This window comes from Callorhinchus milii, unplaced genomic scaffold, assembly GCF_018977255.1.
Source record: "Callorhinchus milii isolate IMCB2004 unplaced genomic scaffold, IMCB_Cmil_1.0 Scaffold2, whole genome shotgun sequence".
Lineage (NCBI taxonomy): Eukaryota > Metazoa > Chordata > Chondrichthyes > Chimaeriformes > Callorhinchidae > Callorhinchus > Callorhinchus milii.
This window is the reverse complement of record NW_024704743.1, coordinates 95,506,531-95,529,399: the sequence shown is the minus strand read 5'-3', so window position 1 is coordinate 95,529,399 and position 22,869 is coordinate 95,506,531. Positions and strand designations below refer to the sequence as shown.

Here is a 22,869-nt window from a genome sequence, read left to right as displayed (position 1 = left end):
CACTGTATTGAGTGAACTCAGTTACTCACGAATGTAAAGGAGGATTACTATAGCAGAAGAATATTTGAGTGTCAGGGTCTCAGACAATGTTCTACAGCTGCCATTTGTGGTTAAGAAACAAACATTGTAACAAGTGAACTTTAATTACACCAATTACACAGGGCATCAATCTAACATTCAATCAGTGGCAGTGATCTTTTTACACTGGGTATAGGCAATGTACTACAGCATTACATGACTACTGATGGTAGTGCTGCTCCCTCCTTCAGCTTTAAGCAGAATCGTAACCATGGTTCCACATGGCAGGCACACAAGACACTGTCTGCATTTTCCAGCATAATAATAAATAGCACAAATTCTGTATAAGAGAATCAATTCAGTTGCACCACGGCCCATTAATAATAATAATAATTGGATTTGATATAAATAGCGCCTTATCACATTGTTGAGACATCTCAAAGCACTTCAAAGAATATATTACAAAGTGGATTGACTGTGTATTTTGAATGGTATAACTGAGGACACTGAGGACATACAATGAGTGAGCACTGAGCCACACAAAGTGGAAGGTTGCATGCTGGAATCCTAGTCTGTGAATAATAATAATAATAATAATAGCTGAATGCCAGCTGGGGCGTGACCAAAGCGACAACTGGATTCAGTCTGCTGACTTTAGGGAGAAAATGGGGCAGCCCCAATGGTGTAGTGGACAACATGGCAGCCTGGGGACCAGGAGCTCAGTGGTTCTCTTTTCCAAATAGTGCCCTGGGATCTTACATATCCACTCGAAAAGGCAGAGGGGACCTCGGTTTAACATCTCATCCAAAGGACAGCACCTCTGATAATGGAATACCCGCCCAGTGCTGACACTGAGCTCAAAGTCCTAACCAGGGGCTTGAAACCCACAACCTCTGACTCAGTGGCAAGAGTGCTACCAACTGATCCAGGCTACCCTACTGCGATACCTCCGCGCCAACAATTACCATCAAGACGCACACACGAATGGTCAGTTGGGCGAGGTATCGAAAACGTCCCCCTCTGAGACCCGAGGACGCAAGAGCGTAACTAATGGTTTGCTGGCGATCTCCTTCGGCGACTGAATTCCTCCTCTCGTCGGCGATGTGAGTGTCCGTAACCATGCGGAATCACGTCAACCGCTTCTGTTACTTTGAAGAAGAAAAAAAAAGAGAAATGCAAAGCTGGGGCTGGGTCTTGATGCGAAAGTGGCAGTGCTTGAGGGGCACAGGGTTGTCCTCACTCCAGAGATCAGGCTCTGGCAGCTCAGATCTGTCTCCTTTCCACTCTCTATTGGCCACACATGCAGTTACAAGCTGACGTCAGTACTTCTTGCTATTCCCATTGAAGTCGGATTGTTTTTGGGGGAAAACGCTAAGATCTGGACTGGAAGAGGAGGAGGAGAGGGAGAGAGAGAGAGAGAGAGAGAGAGAGAGAGAGAAAGAGAAATCCCAGTTTATCACAGACCCCACAGGTCCCACCGGAGTGAGAGATCTGCTGCGATCTGCCTTTAGCCTTTTTTTTTATTATTATATATTTTTTTGCAAAACAAAATCCGTGCAGGAAACACTGCTCTACAGCAGGGACCGAGGCTCTGGGTGAGTTTGTGTGTGTGTGTGTGTTGGTGACTGTTTCTCTGTGAGTGAGGGTCTGGCTGGTTGGCGATGGGCTGACTGTGCTGCTAAATGGTTGCGGATGCTGCCCTGTCAACTGACTGGTACACACAGAGAGGGGGAGAGGGAGGGAGGGAGAGGGAGAGAGGGAGAGGGAGGGAGAGGGGGAGAGGGAGGGAGGGAGAGGGGGAGAGGGAGGGGGGGGAGAGGGAGGGAGGGAGAGGGAGAGAGGGAGGGAAGGAGAGAGGACTGAGTGAAGGAGAGAGACTGGTACATGATGTGAGTGAGTGGGGAGATCAGCGCTGGTCACTTTGACTCTCCCTCTCTCTCTCTCTGCGAGTCTTCTTTTTTGGGGCTGGTGGTCGGTGTCTGGTGCTGGTGGTGCTGTGGTGGTGGTGCTGGTGGTGGTGGTGGTGGTGCTGCTGGTGGTGTTGGTGCTGCTGCTGGTGGTGTTGGTGCTGCTGGTGCTGGTGGTGCTGCTGGTGGTGTTGGTGCTGCTGGTGGTGTTGGTGGTGCTGGTGCTGGTGTGGTGTTGGTGCTGCTGGTGGTGTTGGTGCTGCTGGTGCTGCTGGTGTTGTGGTGTTGGTGCTGTGGGTGGTGCTGGTGCTGGTGGTGCTGTGGTGGTGGTGCTGCTGGTGCTGCTGGTGGTGCTGGTGGTGGTGGTGTTGGTGCTGGTGGTGTTGGTGCTGCTGCTGGTGGTGGTGGTGCTGCTGGTGCTGCTGGTGGTGCTGGTGGTGGTGGTGTTGGTGCTGGTGGTGTTGGTGCTGCTGGTGGTGTTGGTGCTGTTGGTGGTGTTGGTGCTGCTGGTGTTGTGGTGTTGGTGCTGTGGGTGGTGCTGGTGCTGGTGGGTGGGGGGGGGTTGGGGGGGGGGGGGGTCACGATGGGAGTTCTGTGTTGTTAGCATTGCAGAGAATCGCCCAGAGGGTGTTTCCATCTGCGGACTCCGCAAAACAAGGGGAACAGCTTCAGACTGAGCGGATTTGTCATCTGGTTAAACACACACACACACACACACACACCGAGATCAGATGCGGCTGTTAACTCCCAGATTGGGAATCTCTGGCAATGGTCCCCGCGCAGCTGTCGGGATACTGTCTCCAAAGAGACATCAACGTGGATCTGTATTGGTCCGGGAGTCAGTCTGGACTGTGCTCTGGTAACTTCAGTGAAGCTGTGCACAGGGTTCCACCGGGATCTGACGTTTGCATCCAACAGAAAATGGCTATTTACTTATGCAGCTTAATGTATTGCAGGGGGTTTGCATATTTCAGGGCGTTTCTCGCCCTCCTTCCTTTCCTTTCTGGCAGTGAATGGTTGCATAGGAAGGAACTGCAGGGCTGTGGGACAATTATGGGGTCATAAAGGTCATTAAAACATAAGGGAGACATTTAAGTCACTTCCAAACATTATTCAACCCCTCCCAACGTATATTATTACTCTCTGTGAAACAGTGGCTGTGTCCTGAAGCCCCTCCTTTGTTGCAAGGAATATATACAGTAGTATGGATATGGATTGAAATATGGAAATATTCTAGCAGACACTGTGAATGTATGTGGAGTGAGTCTGTGCCCTGAAACATTGGAAGATTCCCTTCAAGCAGATGTTATCATTAACGTGGAACCTTTGGCTGGCCTGCATTTCACAATCATTTGAGTGTGTGTGTGTATGACCAGAATAAAATGATCCATAGTGATTTATTTCAACTGGGAATATCATGTCTTTATTATGATCTACTGGCTACGCAGTTTAACATTGCAGACTTTTATGGTGTAGGTAAAGTGCAAGATGCACACAGTGCATAAACAATAACCCCGCTTTTAATACGGTATTTTATTAGCTTTCTCACTGTATTTCATTTTACAGAAGTCAGCTAGTATGAAATCGGGATGACAGAGATTATGTAGTCAGGTTATTATTGAGTGCGCAGCACAGAGATATTGTGACTGTTATCATTTGTCCTGATTCTCACACTTTGCACCAATGTTGATCCACTGCAGTGACGCTGCAGAAATGGCCAGCAGCAATAAAGTGATCTACTGAACCACAGAGAATGCTGGTGGGTTTTATAGCAGCAAGTTCTCCCCTTCCTCTACCCCCTTATGCTTAGTTAGTGTCGAGCATTATCTCAAAATTAACTCAAATAAGAGCAAGTTCTGTGAGTAGCGGGAACTATAATTACTATCTTGCATTTAGGTCAAGAAAAGTCATCCCATTCATAGGGCGTTTTGGTTACATTAAGTGTAATCTCAATGAAAGAGTAATAAAGATTGATTAGGATATGTTTCTGGCAGTAGCAACCACCGCAGTATTAAATAATATGCAGATTTATTCTTGTTTAATCACTTCAGCATTATTAATTCTTTCATTGATTAAAGTGCCTGTAAAATCCCGTTTATTTTGGTAAAGACTGCTAAATTAATTCTCTTTACAGCCTGGCCAATTTGACCTAGCTATTAATATATTTATGGGCACCTAGCAACAATTCATGGCGAGTTACAATGCAATGTGCAGCTGGCTTCACTGCGATATTAATGCTTGAATGTATGTGGTGCATTCTTACATGACCTGCTGAAGATCAGAGGACTACTTTGTGTTATGCAGACAGAATTCAAAAGACAATAACTTGGGAGCACAGTCTATTATGATAGTTTTACTCTGACTGAAAGATTACCATAGCAAGCTTATATCGATGGGGAACATCTCATTGTCATCTGCTGTAACCTATGGTTTTAAAAATCTAACAAGATTTAAAAGAAAATCACACATTATATATTGTGATTATTGATTTGCATAAAGCTATGTCCTCCCCCAGATTTATTTTCCCAGATTAAGTTAATTGTTCACTTCGTGGCTGTTTGTGGGACATTGTTGTGGTCAAATTGGTTGCTGCGGTTACCTACAAATACATAGTCACTGCGGCTTGACAGTAAAATCATGTCAATGACGTGAAAAGTACTGTATCAAATGCAAGGATTATTGTTATTATCCAAGGGGCAATCTTCCCTCTACTCACACAATTAGTATTTAGTGATACACTTAAGGTAATTGATAATTACTGTGAAACACGTTGGGATGTTTCAAGTTGCTGCATTATAAAAATGTAAATTCTATCTAGTCCCACCAATATGAATTGGGCAATGTATGGATTTCTGATGTCTTCCCTTTCAGATCTCCATTCTTACAGTGGAATTGTGCCCATAATTGTACAATAATAATAGTGTTACAGAAAATGATTTATTACTTCCATCTGCCTGAAAGACTCATTTGGCACAGCGTACGCACTAGAAGCCCTCAAATAGCAAAGTCTGTGACTATGAGGTGCAACAGTTTTAACTGCTGTCATATCAGGAGACCTTAATATTGATGTATTTTATGACCATATGGAATATTGAATTGAATGGTGCGCTGAGTTGAAAACTGTCCTTTCACTTCTCGGACCTGTGTTTGAACCCAAGATGGAGTGGAGTGATGGGTAAAAAGCTCTTCTCTGATTTCTGTGAAGGTCTTAATCAAAATGAGTTTGGGCAAATTCATTCCCATTCTCGAAAGTCAAGAGTTACAGGTCAAAGCTGCTCATAATTTGTCACGAGCAAACAGCCATGCAAAACGTGAGTCCACATTCCTATGATTATTACGTCAATCTATTTTGTTCCATTGGGGTGTGGTTATACATTTGTGAGGTTTGACTGTGAGGGTTAGCAGGCTATTGTCTTGGTAGATTTCATCACAGCCAAGTTCAAATCTGCTCTCACCCAACATCCACACATGGACCTTCCAGCAGGAAGCTGTGGGGGTAACAAACAGGAGTGAAAATACTGGTTGATTTCTCTTCTCTTAACACAGGATCACTTAGAACAATTGAGGAGATGGAGTTGGGAGGTAAGAAGAGGGATAGGAATGAGGTTGAGGGAGCATGTGGTGGGCTTCATGCGGGTTATAGTAGTGTTGAGAGAGGAGGGGAAGACAGGTTCGAAGATGTGGAGGGAGAGATGTGTAGGAGCTGGAGTGTGAGGGAGAGTTGGGGAGGGGATGGTGGTTAGGAGGCCAAAGGCGGCTGAACGGATCGCCTCGATTTTAGTCTCGAGGAAATCCAGCATCTAGTTGGAATTCGAGGAGAGGATGGGCGAGGTGTGAGAAGATGGATGGATGAGCCGATTGGTAGTGGAGAAGAGAAGCCTGGGGTTATTCTTGGCCTCCAAGATTACCTTGGAATAGAAAGACAATTTAGTGGAGGCGAGGGTGGAGTGGTAAGTTTTTATGGGGTCCAGCCAGATCTGCTGGTGGACCGTTAAATTGGATTTGAGCCAGGTGTGCTCAGTGGCACGCACCTGACCCTTGAGTGAGCAGAGGTGGCTGGTGTACCAGGGTGAGTTTCATGAGCAGGATGTGGTCCGGGAGATGAGGGGGGCAAGGTCATAGAGAATGGTGGAGAGCGAGTTGTGGAGGAGAGTGACTGAGGAGAATAAGTCAGGGCTGGAGGTAGGCCAGAGGGGGAGGAGTTCAGACAACTCCAGGGCAGTGGAGAGGGAGTGCAGGGAAATTCTTTTCCTGGGGCAGTAGGATATGGAGCTGAGGTGTGTGATGGTGGTGAGAGGGATTGAGATGTTATGGGAGACGAAATGATGATCTGAGATGGCTTTATCGGTGATTGTGGGTTCCGAGACACTGAGGCTCCGGGTAATCACAAGGTCGAGAGGGTGGCCATGAATGTTGGTGGCAGGGTCGATGTGGAGGGGGAGAGGTTATGGAAGGAAAGGAGAGAGGAGAAGTTGGTGGAGATAGAGCAGGAGGGGGTGAAGTGCAGGTTTAAGTCGCCTAGGATGAGGAGGCGTTCAGAACAGAGGCAGAGGGAGGCTAGGAGGGTGGAGATCTCAGAGATGAAGGTGGGGGAGGGTTTAAGGGGACGATAAATCAGGAGAATTTTGAGTGAAAGATTGGAGGGATGGTAGAGGGTAAGGTGTTTGAAGGAGGGGAATGAGCCAGAGGAGTAGGGGGATAGAGCAAGTGATAACCTGGAGATGAGGGCCACACCACCACGGCAGCGGTTAGGATGTTGTTGAGACGTCTCACCTCTATATTCCGTGGAGCACAGAGCAATATATTCCGTGCTCCACAGAATGTATTGTAAAGTGAATAGACTTTACAATTGAAAACATTCATTTAAAAGACGGATAAATGTGAATGCCAGCTTTTAACAATAAATCTGGAGTCATTGGGGTCAGAGTCTGAATTTGTGATCTTTGCATGAATATTCCTATTGTCCCCTGTGAGTTCCTGTCAGGTATCCTCTGTTTACATATCCTGCATCTCGTTGAATTGTACCACCACCAGCATTATAAGCCTTCTGCTGTAGATGGCAACCTATTCCGAAAGTCTCTCAGTTTCAGCCCAGTTATTTGCCTGGTTAACAAATATCTCAACATTATAATTGTCTTTAATTTGCTGCATTTAAGGCTCATTGGTAAATTTGCATTGCTGTCACAGAGCAGATGCAGTGTTCATTCACACTGAGCACTGCGGCAAGAAGTAATTGCTGAGGCAACAATTGATTTTCAGATCTGCCAGTGAAATGTTTTCCAATGTGTACTTGCACTGACCTGCCTCATCTACTCCACTATTAGAACATCAATAATTCCCAATTGCACAGGCAAAATCAAAAGGTACCCTGGCACCCAATCACTGCAAGGTGGTTAACATGACAACCTGCCAGAAAACCACACTGCGTGCTGTAGCTCCAATTCACTGCAGGTTTATTTTGAAACGTCCATTGCACCATTTGACACATCTCTGCCTCATTCACTCCAACTTGCACCTTCCTTGTCCATCTTCAGATCGCATCTCAAGATCTATCTCTTCCTCCAGGCTTACAGTCACCTCTTTTCTCCAGTTCGGTGTTAAACTCTCTTACTGTTAAGCGCTCTGAAACGCTACACTGAGTGAAGGGAACTGTATAAATGCAAGTTGTTGTTGTAAATGGTCACTTGTATTATCCGAACTCAGCTGTTCCTGTAAAATCATAGCTGAAATCCGTTTTGCTAATCAAATCAGCAAACATGACAATTGGTGAATTGAATTTGAGCCCATTGATTTTTGTTTCAGCCACTGCACTCAAGACTCTGGAACTCTCTGCTCAATCCCTCCACCTTGCAACTACCTTGTCCGACTTTCAGATCACACCTTAAGATCTTCCTCTTCAACCATACCTACGGTCACCTCCCCTCTCTCTCCAGCTCAGCGTCAAGCTCCGCTACTATCAATTGCTCTGAGACACTCCCTCACGTGAAGGGCGCTATATAAATGTAAGTTGTTGTTTCTTGTCCTACCATCTCGACCATGCAATAAGCCATTGCACTGCTCATTAGGAAATCAGTGAATTCCTTTCACCATCTTGACAATTTTACGTTCTAATTTTCTCCCATCCTTTCCTGAAGATATCTTTTTGCATGTTTTTTTTCCCTCTTTCTGGGTTCAGGTGACTTGCCCAAAATAGCCATTGTTGAGTTGTGAACCGTAAGACTATATGTTGGTGCGTCATTGGACCATAAAGAAGTTTCAGAGACATACCTGATCCTGGCTTCACGTAGGCTTTTGCAGCTCTGAAAGGCATTTGGGGAACATTTAAGTAGTTGATTTCAGTTAATAACTTAGGGACGAGATCAAAACTGGGTCACAAAGCTGTAATATCAAGAGACAATTAGTAGCAGTTAAAACTGCGATCACAGCAATTTATGTTCGAATCCTCGTCTGGTTGAAGTCAGCGAGGCTCAGGGCAGAAATGGGTAAATTGCAGGCCTGGAGAACTTATCTGTTCATCTGACATGAAAATAAAATTACCCACGATTAATCTGTAGCACAGCAGAGTTCATAGCTATTTATCCAGCAGCTCCAACGACCCCGACATTCCCAAAATTCCCATGATAAGGCTACAGCTGGTGTATGTGAGCATACATGTAAATATGAAGCACTGGAAAATGTGGAATAACTATGGAGTGAAATTTGTGCTGTCTACTTCATACACTTTGATGCTTATCATGACAGTTGCTCACTTTCCTTCGCATCGGCCATCTCTGCCTGGTTGAAAATTCACGACAAGGCCTCGTCCAATCTGTGATCTTGGAGACAGATTTGTGAGTTCAGCAGAAGAGGAAACTGAGTTAATTCAGTCATTTTCCTCGGCTGTACTCAAAGGAGCAGCATTTGAACACGGAGATTCTCTCACATCCGGGGGCGGAGAGGATGAGAATCAATCTCTGTCCCACGAGAAACTTCACCTTATGTTTCAAAGTGAGTCAACTTCAAACTTAACCACCTGCTGGGTACCATCTACAACACACTTTGTTGACCTGCATCAGCCCTTTGTACAGAAACGGTGGGAATTGAAACGTTGTGTGGAAAGAAGACTGTAGTCGTTTGCATTTATCATAACATGTTGTGATCAAGTCATTTGTTCGGACAGATCAGTTCAAAAACACAAACTGTGTTTTCAGTGGGGTTAGTTTTACTCAGAGCTGCCAAAGCCCACATTTTAACGGGATGTATGACCAGTTGCTTTCCTCATTAACAGGCTCTCAGTATGGAAATGCACTGGGTATCAACATAGATGGTTACTACAAAAACTGCGTGGAATGCCAAAAATGAATGTTTCAGACTAAATGTTGTCACCCACCACTGAGGATAGTAAGTTTGGACAAAGAGGGGGAGAGAGATGGTATTTCAATATTCCGCAAAATATAATATGCTGGAATTCATCACATGATCAGTCACGTAAGACAACTATAGAAATCATCTGGATATATGTTCAAGTACATTATAGTTACGGGATTTATGGCTTGCAGGCTGGAAATCTGCAGGCATGGACTCAAGAGAGGCAGCAATGGCAGAGCACATGATTTGCAAGAATGTTTCCAAACTTGTCTGGGATCAAAGCCTGTTTACCACTGTTAGCATTGAGATATTTTTAGAGTTGCTATTGCCATTCCACATTTTATTGCCTCCTTAAACAGGTTAGCACATTTGGACTAGAAACAGATTGTGCTGTTTTTGATGTAATCAATTATTAGAGGTCATATTTGAGGTAGAGTGCAATACCTTTCCTTGTGCTCCACTGTTTTGTGTCAATAATTAATAAGAATTAATTTACATTCACCACAATGGATCATAGATGGTCTTCAGGATTTTAAAGCAATGAATCATGCATAAAATCATCCATTGCTCTTCTGGATAATAATCTGGCACAAGGCAAGCTATCTCCATGTATACCTTAAGGAAATCACTTGCAACAGAACTCTCCAACTGTAACTGGTGGACGCAGGGCTATCGGAATGATAGCAGCCAGTGATTATTTTAATAGCAGTAAAAAAGGAATGGATGCAGAAGTGCTTTTAAAATGTTTTATTTTAAAAGTCTTGGAAAATTACCCAGAATCTACAGCACTGAAGCACAGAAACAAGCCATTCAACCCAACTAATGCTTGCTGGTGTTTATATTCCACATGAGCCTCCACCTATCTTGATCCCCCATCTCTATCCTCGCCTTGTACTCCTCATGCAGGCATCGAGTTTCCTCTTAAATCACATCTCTGACAGTGAGAACCACATTACATAGAATATTACAGCACGGAAACAGGCCATTCAGGCCAACTAGTCCATGTCAGTATTTATATGATCCTTCAACAATCCGAATGCCCAATCCCTATCCCACATACCCCTCTATTCCCTTCTCTCTCATGCTTTCAAAAACATTGCACTTTTAACTTCACAACTCCCGGGTAGATGTAAATGAGAAGTATTAAATTCACTCAGTCTTTGGGGACTGATGAGCAGATAAGCATGAATCATAGGGCTTTAGACAAGGTTAAAATTGAAATTTCTTCTACTAACTGCATTAATTCTATGTTTCACTGCCTAATTGGGTCCAGATGTGACATTTTTAGTAGTTTTTATGAGTGGCTGATCACCTATTGCTGAATACCAACCACTTTATTTAGAAGTTAAGACATCAGTCAGGACCATTTGAAGCAAATCATATTTAAATTAGGTATTTTTCCCTCAATTCCTGTATTTAGACCATTGATGCATATATCTATATACAGAGAGAGTATTAAGAATAGATCTTAACACTAATCCCTACACACACACAATAAATTACTGCCTGCCAATCGGAAAAACATTCATTCCCACTCTATGCCACCTGGCCCACAACAACTCCTCCATTCACTTTGCCACTTACACATCTATTCCATGTGTCTGTGGTTTACGCTTCAAGGCTTTGAGCTCACAGTCTAGCATGAAATACCAGTGGAGTGCTAGAGAATGTTGCTTTGTCAGAGGCGCTGTCCTTCGGATGTGACATTAAATCAAGGTCTTGTCCCATTCAGGTAGATACCGAAGATCCCATTGCACTCTTCAAAATCAGAAGGGAGTTACTCCTGGTGTCCTGGACAGCACTATTATCTGAAACAAAAAATAGAAGTCGCTGGGAACACGCAGCAGGTCCGGCAGCATCTATGGAGAAATGAAAGTGAGTCAACGTTTCGGATCCACAGCCCATCTTCAGACGAAAGGTAGTGGACTCGAAATGTTCACTCACTTTCCTTTCTCCATAGATGCTGCCTGACCTCCTGAGTGTTCCCAGCGACTTCTGTTTTTTGTTTCAGATTTCCAGCATCTGCAGTATTTTGCGATTGGACCACTATTATCTGTACCTTTCTGTATTTCAAGCTGGCTCAGTTGGTGTTCATGTCTGGCTTAGTTGGTAGTGCTCGCACCTCAGAGTCAGAAGATTGTGGGTTCAAAGATTGTGGACTTTGAACTCACATAGTCCATTTAACACTCCAGTGCAGTACTGGGATGGTGAAATGGAGAGAGAGAAAAAAAGTTACCAAAGCGGAAGGAATATGGTGTAGAGGGTTGAAAGCAGTAATCTGATTACTCAGTCCTATAGACTCTTTCAAACTGCTCAAATGGTTAATATCAGAGCATAAGATTTACTAACTTGAATCGCTATCTTGTACATTGTCACTCACACTTCCCGGTATCTGTACCCCTCTGGAGTCCTGTCAGAAGAACATGCAATTTAAATAAGTATTTCCAGGCAGAAACGTGATGTTTTCATGACATGTTTTCACTGTATTTCAAGCATTCGGAGGAACCAATAAAAGGCTGACATTTTGAATGTATTGTAACTTTCACCATGTATGTCAGAGAGAGAGGAATCTATCTAACAATACAATACCATTCACATTCATATAGCACTTTTCACATCAGGAGGATGACATCTCAAAATAGCTAACACACTGTCCTGGCTGGGCACCCGAACTGAGAGTGAAAGCTGATAGGAGTCTATAAATACAATTTGTTGTTGGTGTTGATGGTGTTGTTGTAAGGAGAGGAAGGATGATCTGAAAAACTATATTTATGAATGCCACCTTTTGCTCCCAATTTGACAATCGGCTGCAGTGAAATTTTAAAAATGATATTTGTTTCAAGCTAACAATTGTTGGCACGTGCACCATGATACCAAAATAGGTTTGGAAATCCAGTCATTCTTTTGACCTTTTTTGAATGCAGCACTGAGGAGACTATCCTTCAACTGCTGAGACTTTCCCTTGTGGTTCCCATGCTCAGACAGGATTGTGACTGAAGTATGGATCATCCCCACTTGTGAAATGGTGCTGCAAAGCACATCAGTAATGAAGTGGATTGTTCATAAGTTTGGGAAGTTCAGTACATTCATCAGAGAGAGATGCTCTGGCAGTAATTATTATATTATTTTAACGTTTTTATGCGTTGGTCCCAATAATTTCAGCCCATTGTGTCTGTGCTCGTTCTTTTAAAGAGCAATCATTTCAGTCCCACTTACCCGCCTTTCCTCACATTTACTTCTTTTGAGAAAGCTAATATGGATTTTGCCTAAACTGCTGCTCCTGGCAGGCCATTCAATATTCTAATTACCTCCCTTGAATCACATATCAGTGGAAACATTTCCTTGCTATTTATCCTCTCAACCCTTTCAATACCCTGAACATCTAGTATCAGTGCAGATAATATATTTGTAGGTGTTTTCTAAATTTCATAATGCACTATCATTTTACATATAAGCAACACTTCCATAAATGAAGGTGTATGCACAACAGCGTATGTTATATGCAAGCTTTTGAACTAAATTTATAGCCTGAATAATTAGTGTGGAAATTGGTTTGACTTTTAATACAAATGTACATTAATTGCTTAATTGTATTTTAGGCTTTACTTAGCAGACATATTAACCCATTGCCCTCTCTGCACTATTTTTAAAATTGATTAATGAAGCTTTAAAAGACTGTGTATTTCAGGACCCCTTTCTTCCTGACTGCATTTATATCAGTATATTATTCAGACTGAGATGTTAACTGTATCATTGGCATTTGGTTTAGAAGGGGTATGAGGATAAGGCAGGGCGTTGGGATTGAAGTGATAGCCTTGCTCTGTGAGTAGGCTTGATAGGCCAAATGGCCTCTTTCTGTGCTGTAGATTTCTATCATTTTTGGGGGGTCAGCCTGGTATTTGAGACATGTGCAAACCCATCACCTTGATTAAGAATATCTAACCCAGATTAAGTTCCACATATGTGTGGCACCTACACAAGGAATTTTTCCTATCTGGAATAGAGTGTGCATGCTCTCCCTGGGGGATACACTCTACTTACCTAATTACAGAGAGTGTTAGGTGCAGGTTGACAATTGTTAAGGCTTGGAAACCCAAGAGTGTACCTTGGTGTAGTGCTGAAGTTCAACTAGCTAAAACCATGTAGTTTGCCATTGAGAGACTGGTACCAGCCTACTTCTTGTAGCTCATTCATGTGTGAACCCAGTTATGGAGTGCTAAAAGGCTTAGAAGGCTCTCTGGCCACAAGGACATTGCTGCCTGAAGTGTTTGCCAGTTGACTAACAATTCACCACACAGAAACAGACCATCACACCTTCCAACAGTGTAGGATCAATCAGCAATAGAAACTGTTTTCTTAACCTTCCTTAACCCAGTTAAGGAAGAGATAAGTGACCATAAGATCATTTGAATTGATCTTAAATCAAGCCCTACACCATTTTCCAAGATTCCCGCTTCTCGCTCCTTAAATGCATGCCCTCCCCCTGGCAGGCTTCCTGCTACTTATGTAATTAGGACCACCATATTCATTGAGGCATGGGTTGCAGGGTTAACAGGAGTTAAGTTGGAAGAATCCCTGTCCCCAGTGAGTGGTCTGCCCTTCTCAGTCCTACTGATGAGCCAGGCTGATTGGTCTGTTATCTACAGTACTCTGGAGTTCCATATAGAATGATCTAATCATCTGTGGCACTGATCTAAGGAGCGCGCCTTAGGTCAGTATACTATCTAAATGCATTAAATTGGAGGTTGCTTCGACTCTACCTTTTTGAAAAAAACTGTCCAATTTTTTTTTTTAATTTTCTCCTCATTGGCATCAGCCTCTCTGCTCCTGATCTGACCTCCTCTGGCTGGCATGTGGTTCCATGGGTCCTGGTTGCCAACTGCTACCCTGCCAAAGCGGACGTATATTCTTCATCTGTAAATGTTGACAGTGAATGTTGGCCGGCCTCCCAACTGTAGAGGACATTACAGATGAACTTGATCTCTCCTTTCTTGACTGCCAGACAAGCACACAATCAGTTTAAGGTACTGTAGAGGGACCAGGAGCTGGAATCTTAGCTGGAAAGGGGTTGGGCGGGTGAATTTAGTCTCCCCAAGCTAAAACCAGTAAACTGAGAATGGGCCGGAATTTGAACCAATGGTCCATAATCTGCTCTACACAATGATAATAATAATAACGATAATAATAATAATAATCATAATCCTTGCATTTGATATAGCACCTTATCACCTATAATTTATATTATATTATACCATCATTATACTATTGTGGCTGCCCTGACAGTGCCACTGCATACAGAATAATGCAGGGGCAGTCAAATACGCAGCCTTATTGAGCATTGAAAGTGAGTTTACATTTTAAAATTGGCTTGAACCATCAAGTTGTGTGTCAGCATGGCTCAGTCATAGCAATCTCATCTCTAAGTCAGAAGGTTGTGGGTTCAAGCCCTACGTTGAGACTTGGAATCACAAAGTCTAAACTGACACTCCAATTCAATACTGAGGCGTGCTGCATTGTCAGAGGTGCCATCCTTCAGATGAGATGTTAAGTTAAGGTCCCGTCTGCCTGTCCAGGTGGACGTTAAAGATCCCACCGCACTATTCGAAAAGAGGAAGGAGGTTCTCCCAGTGTCCTGGCCAACAATCCCCCAAATAAAATTGATCATTTAGTTAATGGCTGTTTGTGGGACACGCTGTGCGCAAACTGGCTGCCACATTTCACCCACAAATACACACTTCACATTGTCCTGTGAAGTGCTTTGAGACATTTCAACAATGTGAAAAGGCGCTATATCAAATGCAACAATTATAAAGATAATTCTGAAGCTGAATTAGAATTTCTTTTATTGACAATCTTCCATCCGTTTACATCCAAAAGGTTTTCTCGGGATAACATGGGCATAGACTGATTGAGTGCAAATTGAGGCTTAATGCTTGAAGTGGATGTTAGCTGTGTGCAAGGCATTCAGTAACACACAGTCTGCAAATTGAGGCTTAATGCTTGAAGTGGATGTTAGCTGTGTGCAAGGCATTCAGTAACGCACAGTCTGCTCTCATTAGGACCAGCTGCTGATTCCATTTCTAGATGGGCTCTATATAAAGCAGGTTCTTAAAGAAGCACTGTGGTAACATCATTTTTTTATTTCTTTATAAACATATGAGATGGAATGTATCCAAAAATCCTGAGAGAAGTTAATGATGAAATAATAGAGGCTCTGACCATCGTTTCTGGGATGTGAGTTGTCCCAGAGAACTGGAGAGTGGCAAATGTCACTCTGTAGTTGATTAAGAAAGGAAAAGGGAACAGTCTGAGAACTATAAGCCGGTGAGTCTAATATTAGTTGTAGGGAAACTGCTTGAGGTCGTAATAAGGGATGTTGTTGTGGAACATTTAGAAAAGATGGAACTGCTAAGGCATATAATAACATGGTTTTGCAAAGGGAAGATTGTGTTTGATTCATTTGATTGAATTTTTTGAAGAGTTAACCAAGAATATGGATGAGAGAGATTCAGTAGATGTTGTTTGTTGGATTTTAGAATGACGTTTAATAACATCAGAGATCTGTGACTGAAATGAAGGCACGTGGGATAGATGGAATGGAACCAAAGTGGATAGAGAAATGGTTGAAGATCAGTTCTTATTCTTTATTCTTTTGTCCACAAAATACACAGTCAGTCCACTTTACAGTATATCCTGGAAAGCGCTTTGAGATGTCTCAATGACTTGTTATGGTGCTATATCAAATGCAATTATTATTATTCTTGCTTTGGGTCATCTAAAAGTTGAATTTCTGTCACTTAGTGTGGCTTGTAAATTTCTATTACTCTGAGAGGCAAAACCTATTATAAAGCTTTTTTACTCAGGCTTCATAAGCAACAACTACAACAACAACAAATTACACTTGTATCGCGCCTCTCATGTCAGGAGGATGTCCCAAGTGAATAAAAGGAAGGTGTTAAAATATTTAAAAGAACTATTGTTTCTATATCTATAGATATAAAACACTGTGAGACAGCCTCCTAACATAAGAGGAACTATATAAATTGTATTGTGAACGGTATATCTCCCCTTCCTTTGGTCAAGTTCCCAGTCTTTTGCCTGTTGCCCACACTAGCATGATTGGAATCAAAGGCACAATACAAGACAAACCACACATTTGCCACATATATTACAGGTCTCACCATTCATAGGATCGGTTCTCAAGCAAGACATGGTTTGTTGCAAAAAGTTAATGGTGAGCACTATACAAAGCATGTAAGCAAAAAGCAGCTGAAATAATATTTGAGTGCTTCAAATATAATTGACTTTACATGGTGAGTACTAATGGACCACACATCATATCTTTTTTGGAAAATTTAATTTGAGCCACTATGCGATGCCAGAAAAGATGCCCCATAGTGTTCATTTTCCCATTAAAAATATCTGATTCCTTTCATTCAGAATAAATGTGGTGAGGCTGAGCAGCTAATTTCATTTTCGAATGTTCATTCACAAAACATGCAGACTCTCAGGACTTAATGGAAAATAATACTCCTGAGGTTCAAAGATAATGTGATAATGTACAAAGATAATGGGATTAGATCTTTCACTGGTTGTGTTTTTGACAAAATCATATTAGTGGAAAGTTTTGATGGATGTTGCCCCTTGGTTAGAAACACTTGGACGAAGTTTACAATGAACTTCAGATATTCATAGACGTGGGGATTAAAAGAAATATCATCCATTTTAGTCAATCGAATATTTGAAAACTTCATGGTCCTTCTTAAGAGTTGAACCCATAACCACTTGCTTGTTGAATATTAATACAGTAAAGTATTAAGCATGTTCATTTCAGATTCCATGTTCAGCAGAATTTACAACTGCTTCTTTAAATAGACCACAAATGAAATTGGTTATTCACTTCATGGCTGTTCAGGGGACATTGCTGTGTGCAAATTGGCTGCTGTGATCATTTACAAAATATATTATAATTAAACATTGGGGTCTATTTTACACCATGTGTATAAGAGGAAAGGTCAGCTTCCCTTCAATATAATTAACCAATTAAAATTATTTATTATGAATTAATAATAAGTCCTTTCATTTCTAATTACATAATAGTGGAGTCCTGTAGCTCAGTGGTTAGAGCGCTCGCCTCGCAAGCGAGAGATCTGGGTTCCATTGGGTTCCATTCCCAGGTGGGGCAAAATACAGGGCAAGTTTCCTTAATCTCCACGCTTCTGTTTACCTAGCAGTAAGTAGTAACCTGGTTGTTAGATCGCTTTCCAGGCCTAATGATCCTTTCAAAAAATAACAATAATAATAATTTGGTCACTCAATCCACGACTGTTCGTGGGACACTTCTGTGCGCAATTGGCTGCCGCATTTCGCTCACAAAATATATAGACAAATAACTTTACAGTATATTCTGTGAAGCGCTTTGAGACGTCTCAAAGACGTGATAAGGCGCTATATCAATTGCAAGAATTATTACGATAGGGGCGATTTGTTGACTTATTTCTGATCAGAAATTTAGGTTAAGACCAATTCAGCAAACCTTGCCTCGGGTCTTGAACTCAATGAAAATTATTTTGGAACTAAACCATGTTCTGAGGCTCTGATGTGGGTTGGTACAGAAATATTTGATTGACTTTCTTAAAATAAATGTTACAGTTAGCTCTTAACTAATTAGTATATGATTTGTCATTTCACTAGAAGTGTCTGGCTTTTGACCTCTCATTACTTGTTCGGAAAGACAAGTAACCCATCTGAAATATTAAGTTGCAACCATTTTAAAGATCTGACCTATGTATATGAGAAATCATTCATAGATTCCATATTCACAGTCCATGCAAAATCGACTTTATCATGGACTTTCCCACCTGGAGGAAAACTCCACAAAGAGACTTACTGAACCTTAAATTGCATCACATTTTCCAATATTCTCCACATTAGAGTAGTTAACTCCAGTGGAGCAGCTGCACCAGGACAGACACATGGGAATGAAGAAAGAGCAAGGGAATGAGAACAGACTAAAGAGCTCCAGTGGGGTTGTTAGGATATGAGACACAATGGGGAAAGAACAGGAAAATTAAATTAAAGTGGCAAGCTCCAGTTTGGTTGTTAGCACCTGCACAAACTCAATGGATTGAATGTTAATTTCCTTCATTACTGTAAACATTGTATGAATATACAACTCCACTATTCACACCTGATTGGCTTCCTTCCCTCCACAGGTCATATCCCTGGGTCTAGCAGCTGAGGATCAATGTGTCTCATGGATTATTGGGCCATCCCTGTCAAATGGAAGATTACTATTAGTGATCTAAATCATTCCATGGTCTCATAATAGGTATTACTGGATCCTTGTACAACTAGAGCACATCAATACAAATCCCTCACTTAAAATTCTTGACATGGCAGAAGTTAGCAAAGGTTCAATGAATTTAAATGACATCCTTTTATCACATTGAACAAATGGGTCTATCCTTCAAATATTTCAATTGTGTTCCTTCATGTTGTGCATTGGAATCCCATTTGTTAAAAACAAGTAACATTCCACGTGATAGGATGATAGTATATAATCACAGAGTTGTTCAAAAAAGGGTAACGGGATAAACTTGGAAATTGCAGGCCAGTTAGTCTCAAGTTGAGGATGGGAAAACTGTTCCAGTTTATTGAAACAAAAATGGCTGAAAGTCGGGAGAAGAATAATCTGATGAGGCATGGTCAGCACAGATTGTGTTGACTAAGCTAATTGAATTTTTGTAGTGATTACTGAATTACTAACCATGTCTCATTAAAGACTGGTTGGGATTTTACCCTTTACTGACTTCATGTTTCCCTTTCTTGAACGATAGAGTGATGTTTGCCTCTTTGGCAATGGATAAATTGAGAATCTTTTTGTGGTTCATATAGCTATATATGTTATGCACACAGCTGTTTTCAACGAGCACTATTCTAAATGTAGAGATTTGCTGTAATTCATTATGTCAGCCTAGCTTAGTTGGTAGCATTATTGCCTCTGAGTCATAAGATTGTGGATTCAAACCCAACGATGGAACTTTGAACTCACATAGTCTAGGCTGATAGTGTGTTGCAGTTTTGGAGGAATGCTGCAAGGCCAGAGATGCCATCCTTCAGATGATATATTAAACCAAGGTCCCATCTGTTTGTTCAGATGGATGTTAAAGATCAACCAGAGAGGAAGTATCTCCCAGTGTCATGGCCAAATTGGTCACTCACTTCTAGGCTATTTATGGGACATTGATTTGTGCAAAAATTATCTACCATGATTGCCTACAAATTATGTGGATTTTCATTTAGCAGTAAATTTTGTGAAGTGCTTTGAAATGTCCTCCTGATGTGAAAGGCGCTATAACAATCTTGCAATAAAACAATAAAAGGATTATTGTTAGCTCAACTCTCCACTCCTCTAGATTTCTGAAAAATAATTACCAGGCTGCTCAATTACCTTTGATGTAGGCAGTGCCATTTGGTAACACATTCCTAAACCCGATGTTTCTTCATTATTAGAAATGGTGCCATCTGGATGCAATGTGATCTGCTGTGTGCTTTCACGATAATTGCCATATTCTGCCTTCTCACAAATCAACTGAACCCGCAAAGATCAGTCACTTCATATATCATTAATACGGCGGACATCTCATTCGTTAACAAACTGAAATACATTTGGCTTAGAATAATCAGAAGTAATTGGGATTAGAAATCAATTGCACAGGCCAGCACAGGACATAAAAAGATGAATGGCCTCCTTTTTAAGTAAATGTGTTAACGTCACACAGCTGTCTAAAATCATTTTGCTCAAGATGCTAGTCCACATTACTTTCACACGTCACAAATAATTCGCTCTTCTCATCTTAAAGTCTGTTTTTGTTGTCTGATTGACATGTTACTTCAAGCCATCAGCCTTGGAACAATTTATTCTGCCACATTTGTCACTGCAGCAAATTGATGGTTTCCCTCTTGACAGATGTGACCTCTCCTCTTGGCATTTGCTGGTGTACAGTTCAGCCTTGCTTGGTGGTGGTTGGGGTGGGGGAGAGGGGTAGAGAGTGTGTGGAGAGAGACGGAGAGGGGGAGAGAGCGTGGAAAGAGGGAGTGGAGACAGAGGTGGTCGAGGTGGGGGGAGAGGGGTACAGAGGAGAGTATATGTGTGAGAGAGATAAGAGAGGGGGGAGAGAGTGATTAAGAAAGGGAGAGAGTATGAAAGGGTGGGGGGGGGAGAGAGGAGGGGAGAGAGAGTGTGAGGGGAGAAGGAGTGAATGTAAAGGAGAGGGGCAAATAAAGAAACAGAGAGGGGGGTGGGAGATTGAGAAAGGGTGATTGAGAGAGTATGAATGAGAGGGAGTTTGAAAGGGGATAGATAGAGTGTGTGTGGGAGAGAGGGGGGATGAGAGAGAGAGAAAGAGGAGAGGGAAGAGAGAGTTATGAGGGAGAGATAGAAACAAAAAGAGTGAAACAAAAAGAGAGCAGAGAGAGGGGAGAATTGAGGGCAGCGTTTTGTGGTTCACTGTCAGGACAGACTATTGGAGCTTCTCTCGAATGCCGCGGGGTGGGGGCTGGGGGACTGAGGACGGACACGGAGTGACGTGCCATGCAACTCCTCTGCATCCTTCATTCCACCTCCCTCCCCACCCTATCTCTGCGACCTCCCGACCCGTCCGTTCTCTTTGCCCAGCAAACCCCAGCTTACTTCATGTTTCCCCCATCCCATCTCCCCCACCATTGCCATTTTGCCCCCGCTCTCTGGAGTTCCATTCCTGGAGTCTCTCCGACTCATTTCCTCTTTCAAGGCACATCAAGACCTAACTCTTTGACCACGCTTTTGGTCATCTTTTCCCCTCCCCATCCCACCTCTTTCGGCTCCCAGCTCAGGTGCCCAGGGGACAGTGTCAACATGTTCTTCCAACATGAAGACAGTGCTGTGTAAATGTTATTATATTCTGGAAGAGAAACACAAAATATTGCTTACGTGGCTTGTGGATCTTTCTCAAATAGGGAATCTAGCCCTAGGCAGCCAAAAGGTTGGACCACCATGGAAGGTCTGAACTTGAAGTCGAATGTGGGGCTTGGGCCCACAACTTTCTGACTGGAAAAACTACCATGATACCAACTGAGCCAGAATGACACCAGGAGTCAGCTGAGGATACTCATCCCACTGATACAAGTAGATATCTGGTGCCAAGCTTTGTGTCTGGTCATTGTAATCTGCAGAGCTAATTGTATCTGTTGTCCGTGAGATGTTGCATGCACTTTGCTAAGTAGAAGATCCCTGTTTCGTATCATTTTACAGTCAGTGTTAGAGTGCAGTGTCTGTTTACATCAAGCACATGCTATTCCTAAACAAACTAACAGTGAGGTGCTTATCCAATATATCAAACATGGGGATATTATATACGGCTTGACATTTGTAAAGGGTCACAATCCATTCCAGTGGTTCTTTGATCCGTAATGGTTCGAGTGATGTGTTTTCTATTCTAATTTTTCCTGAACCAGGCCAGCGTCATTGCTGTACATGGTTCTTCCCTCCCCCCACTTTTGAATCTCACTCCCAACCAAAAAGGTTTGGTGATGGCCCATGTCTCTGGCAATATGCCTTTGAATGATGAGCTAGGAACTACAACAAATTGCATTCATATAGCGGCCTTCATGTCGGATAGCATCTCGGAGAGTTATGTGGACATCACAGGAGAGGGATGGAGGTAACTTCTCCTTTTACCATTTGGACTAAATCATTATTAGAAAGCAACTATTTGTTCACTCATCATTCAATAAGGGTAGGATACTTTGAAATAAGTAATAAGCAACAGGTTTTTGTTCTTTGAGATCCTGTATAGCAAGGTATAGTATAGCATGGAGAACGAAGCAGTCAAAAGGAAAAATAGCTACAAACAACACTAGCAACGGCAAGACTGTACTGTATGTCATGAGACATTGGCTAGAACATGGGAGTTCAAAATGCATGGTAAAGGCCAGCCCTTTCGCACTGAGTTGAGGAAGAACTTCTTCACTCAAAGGATGGTGAATGTATGGAACTCGCTACCCCAAAGGGCTGTTGACGCTCAGTCCTTGAACATATTCAAGACTGAGATAGATAGATTTCTTATTGCAAAAGGGATTAAGGGATATGGGGATAAGGCTGGGTTATGGTATTAGCTGGAGTTAGATTAGGAGATCAGCCATGATTGAATGGCGGGGCAGGCTCGAAGGGCTGAATGGCCTTCTCCTGCTCCTACATGTTATGTTACATACTTGGAGGAGGCTGAAGGACAGACCTGAAAATTGTAAGTAAGGCTAGGAGGTGTTGGTAACCAGGCTTCAGAAGCCTCAGTGGAGTGAAAATGTTGTTCATTCTGAAGTAAAATAAAACACATTATCTATATAATTAGGACAGGTGCCTGAGGTCTTCACATTGCATAGCTGCAGTCTCCTGGCTGTGGCTATACTTAACAAAGACTTAACTATGTGGCTGGTGGCCCTTCCTGGGAATTCAAAAAGTGCTTTTTGATGTGAAATACATTATTTGTACCTTTCGCATCATGGAGCAATAAGGAATGGTTGCAATAACCACATTACTGGGTTGTCTGCAGATGGT

The 22,869-nt window shown here is 42.4% G+C and overlaps 1 protein-coding gene across 2 annotated transcripts in view; it reads left to right on the top strand.

The window, feature by feature from the left end:
* Positions 1 to 1,298: 1,298 nt before the first annotated feature.
* Positions 1,299 to 22,869, top strand: part of LOC103175150 (neurocalcin-delta) — a 96,563-nt gene continuing 74,992 nt past the window's right edge. Inside the window, exon 1 of one of the 2 annotated variants that reach the window (XM_007887957.2) lies at positions 1,299 to 1,613. The gene's annotated coding sequence lies outside the window, so the exon portion shown is untranslated. Of the gene's footprint in view, positions 1,614 to 7,821; positions 7,928 to 22,869 lie in introns of those variants that run through there. The other variant, XM_007887956.2, reaches the window with a different exon arrangement.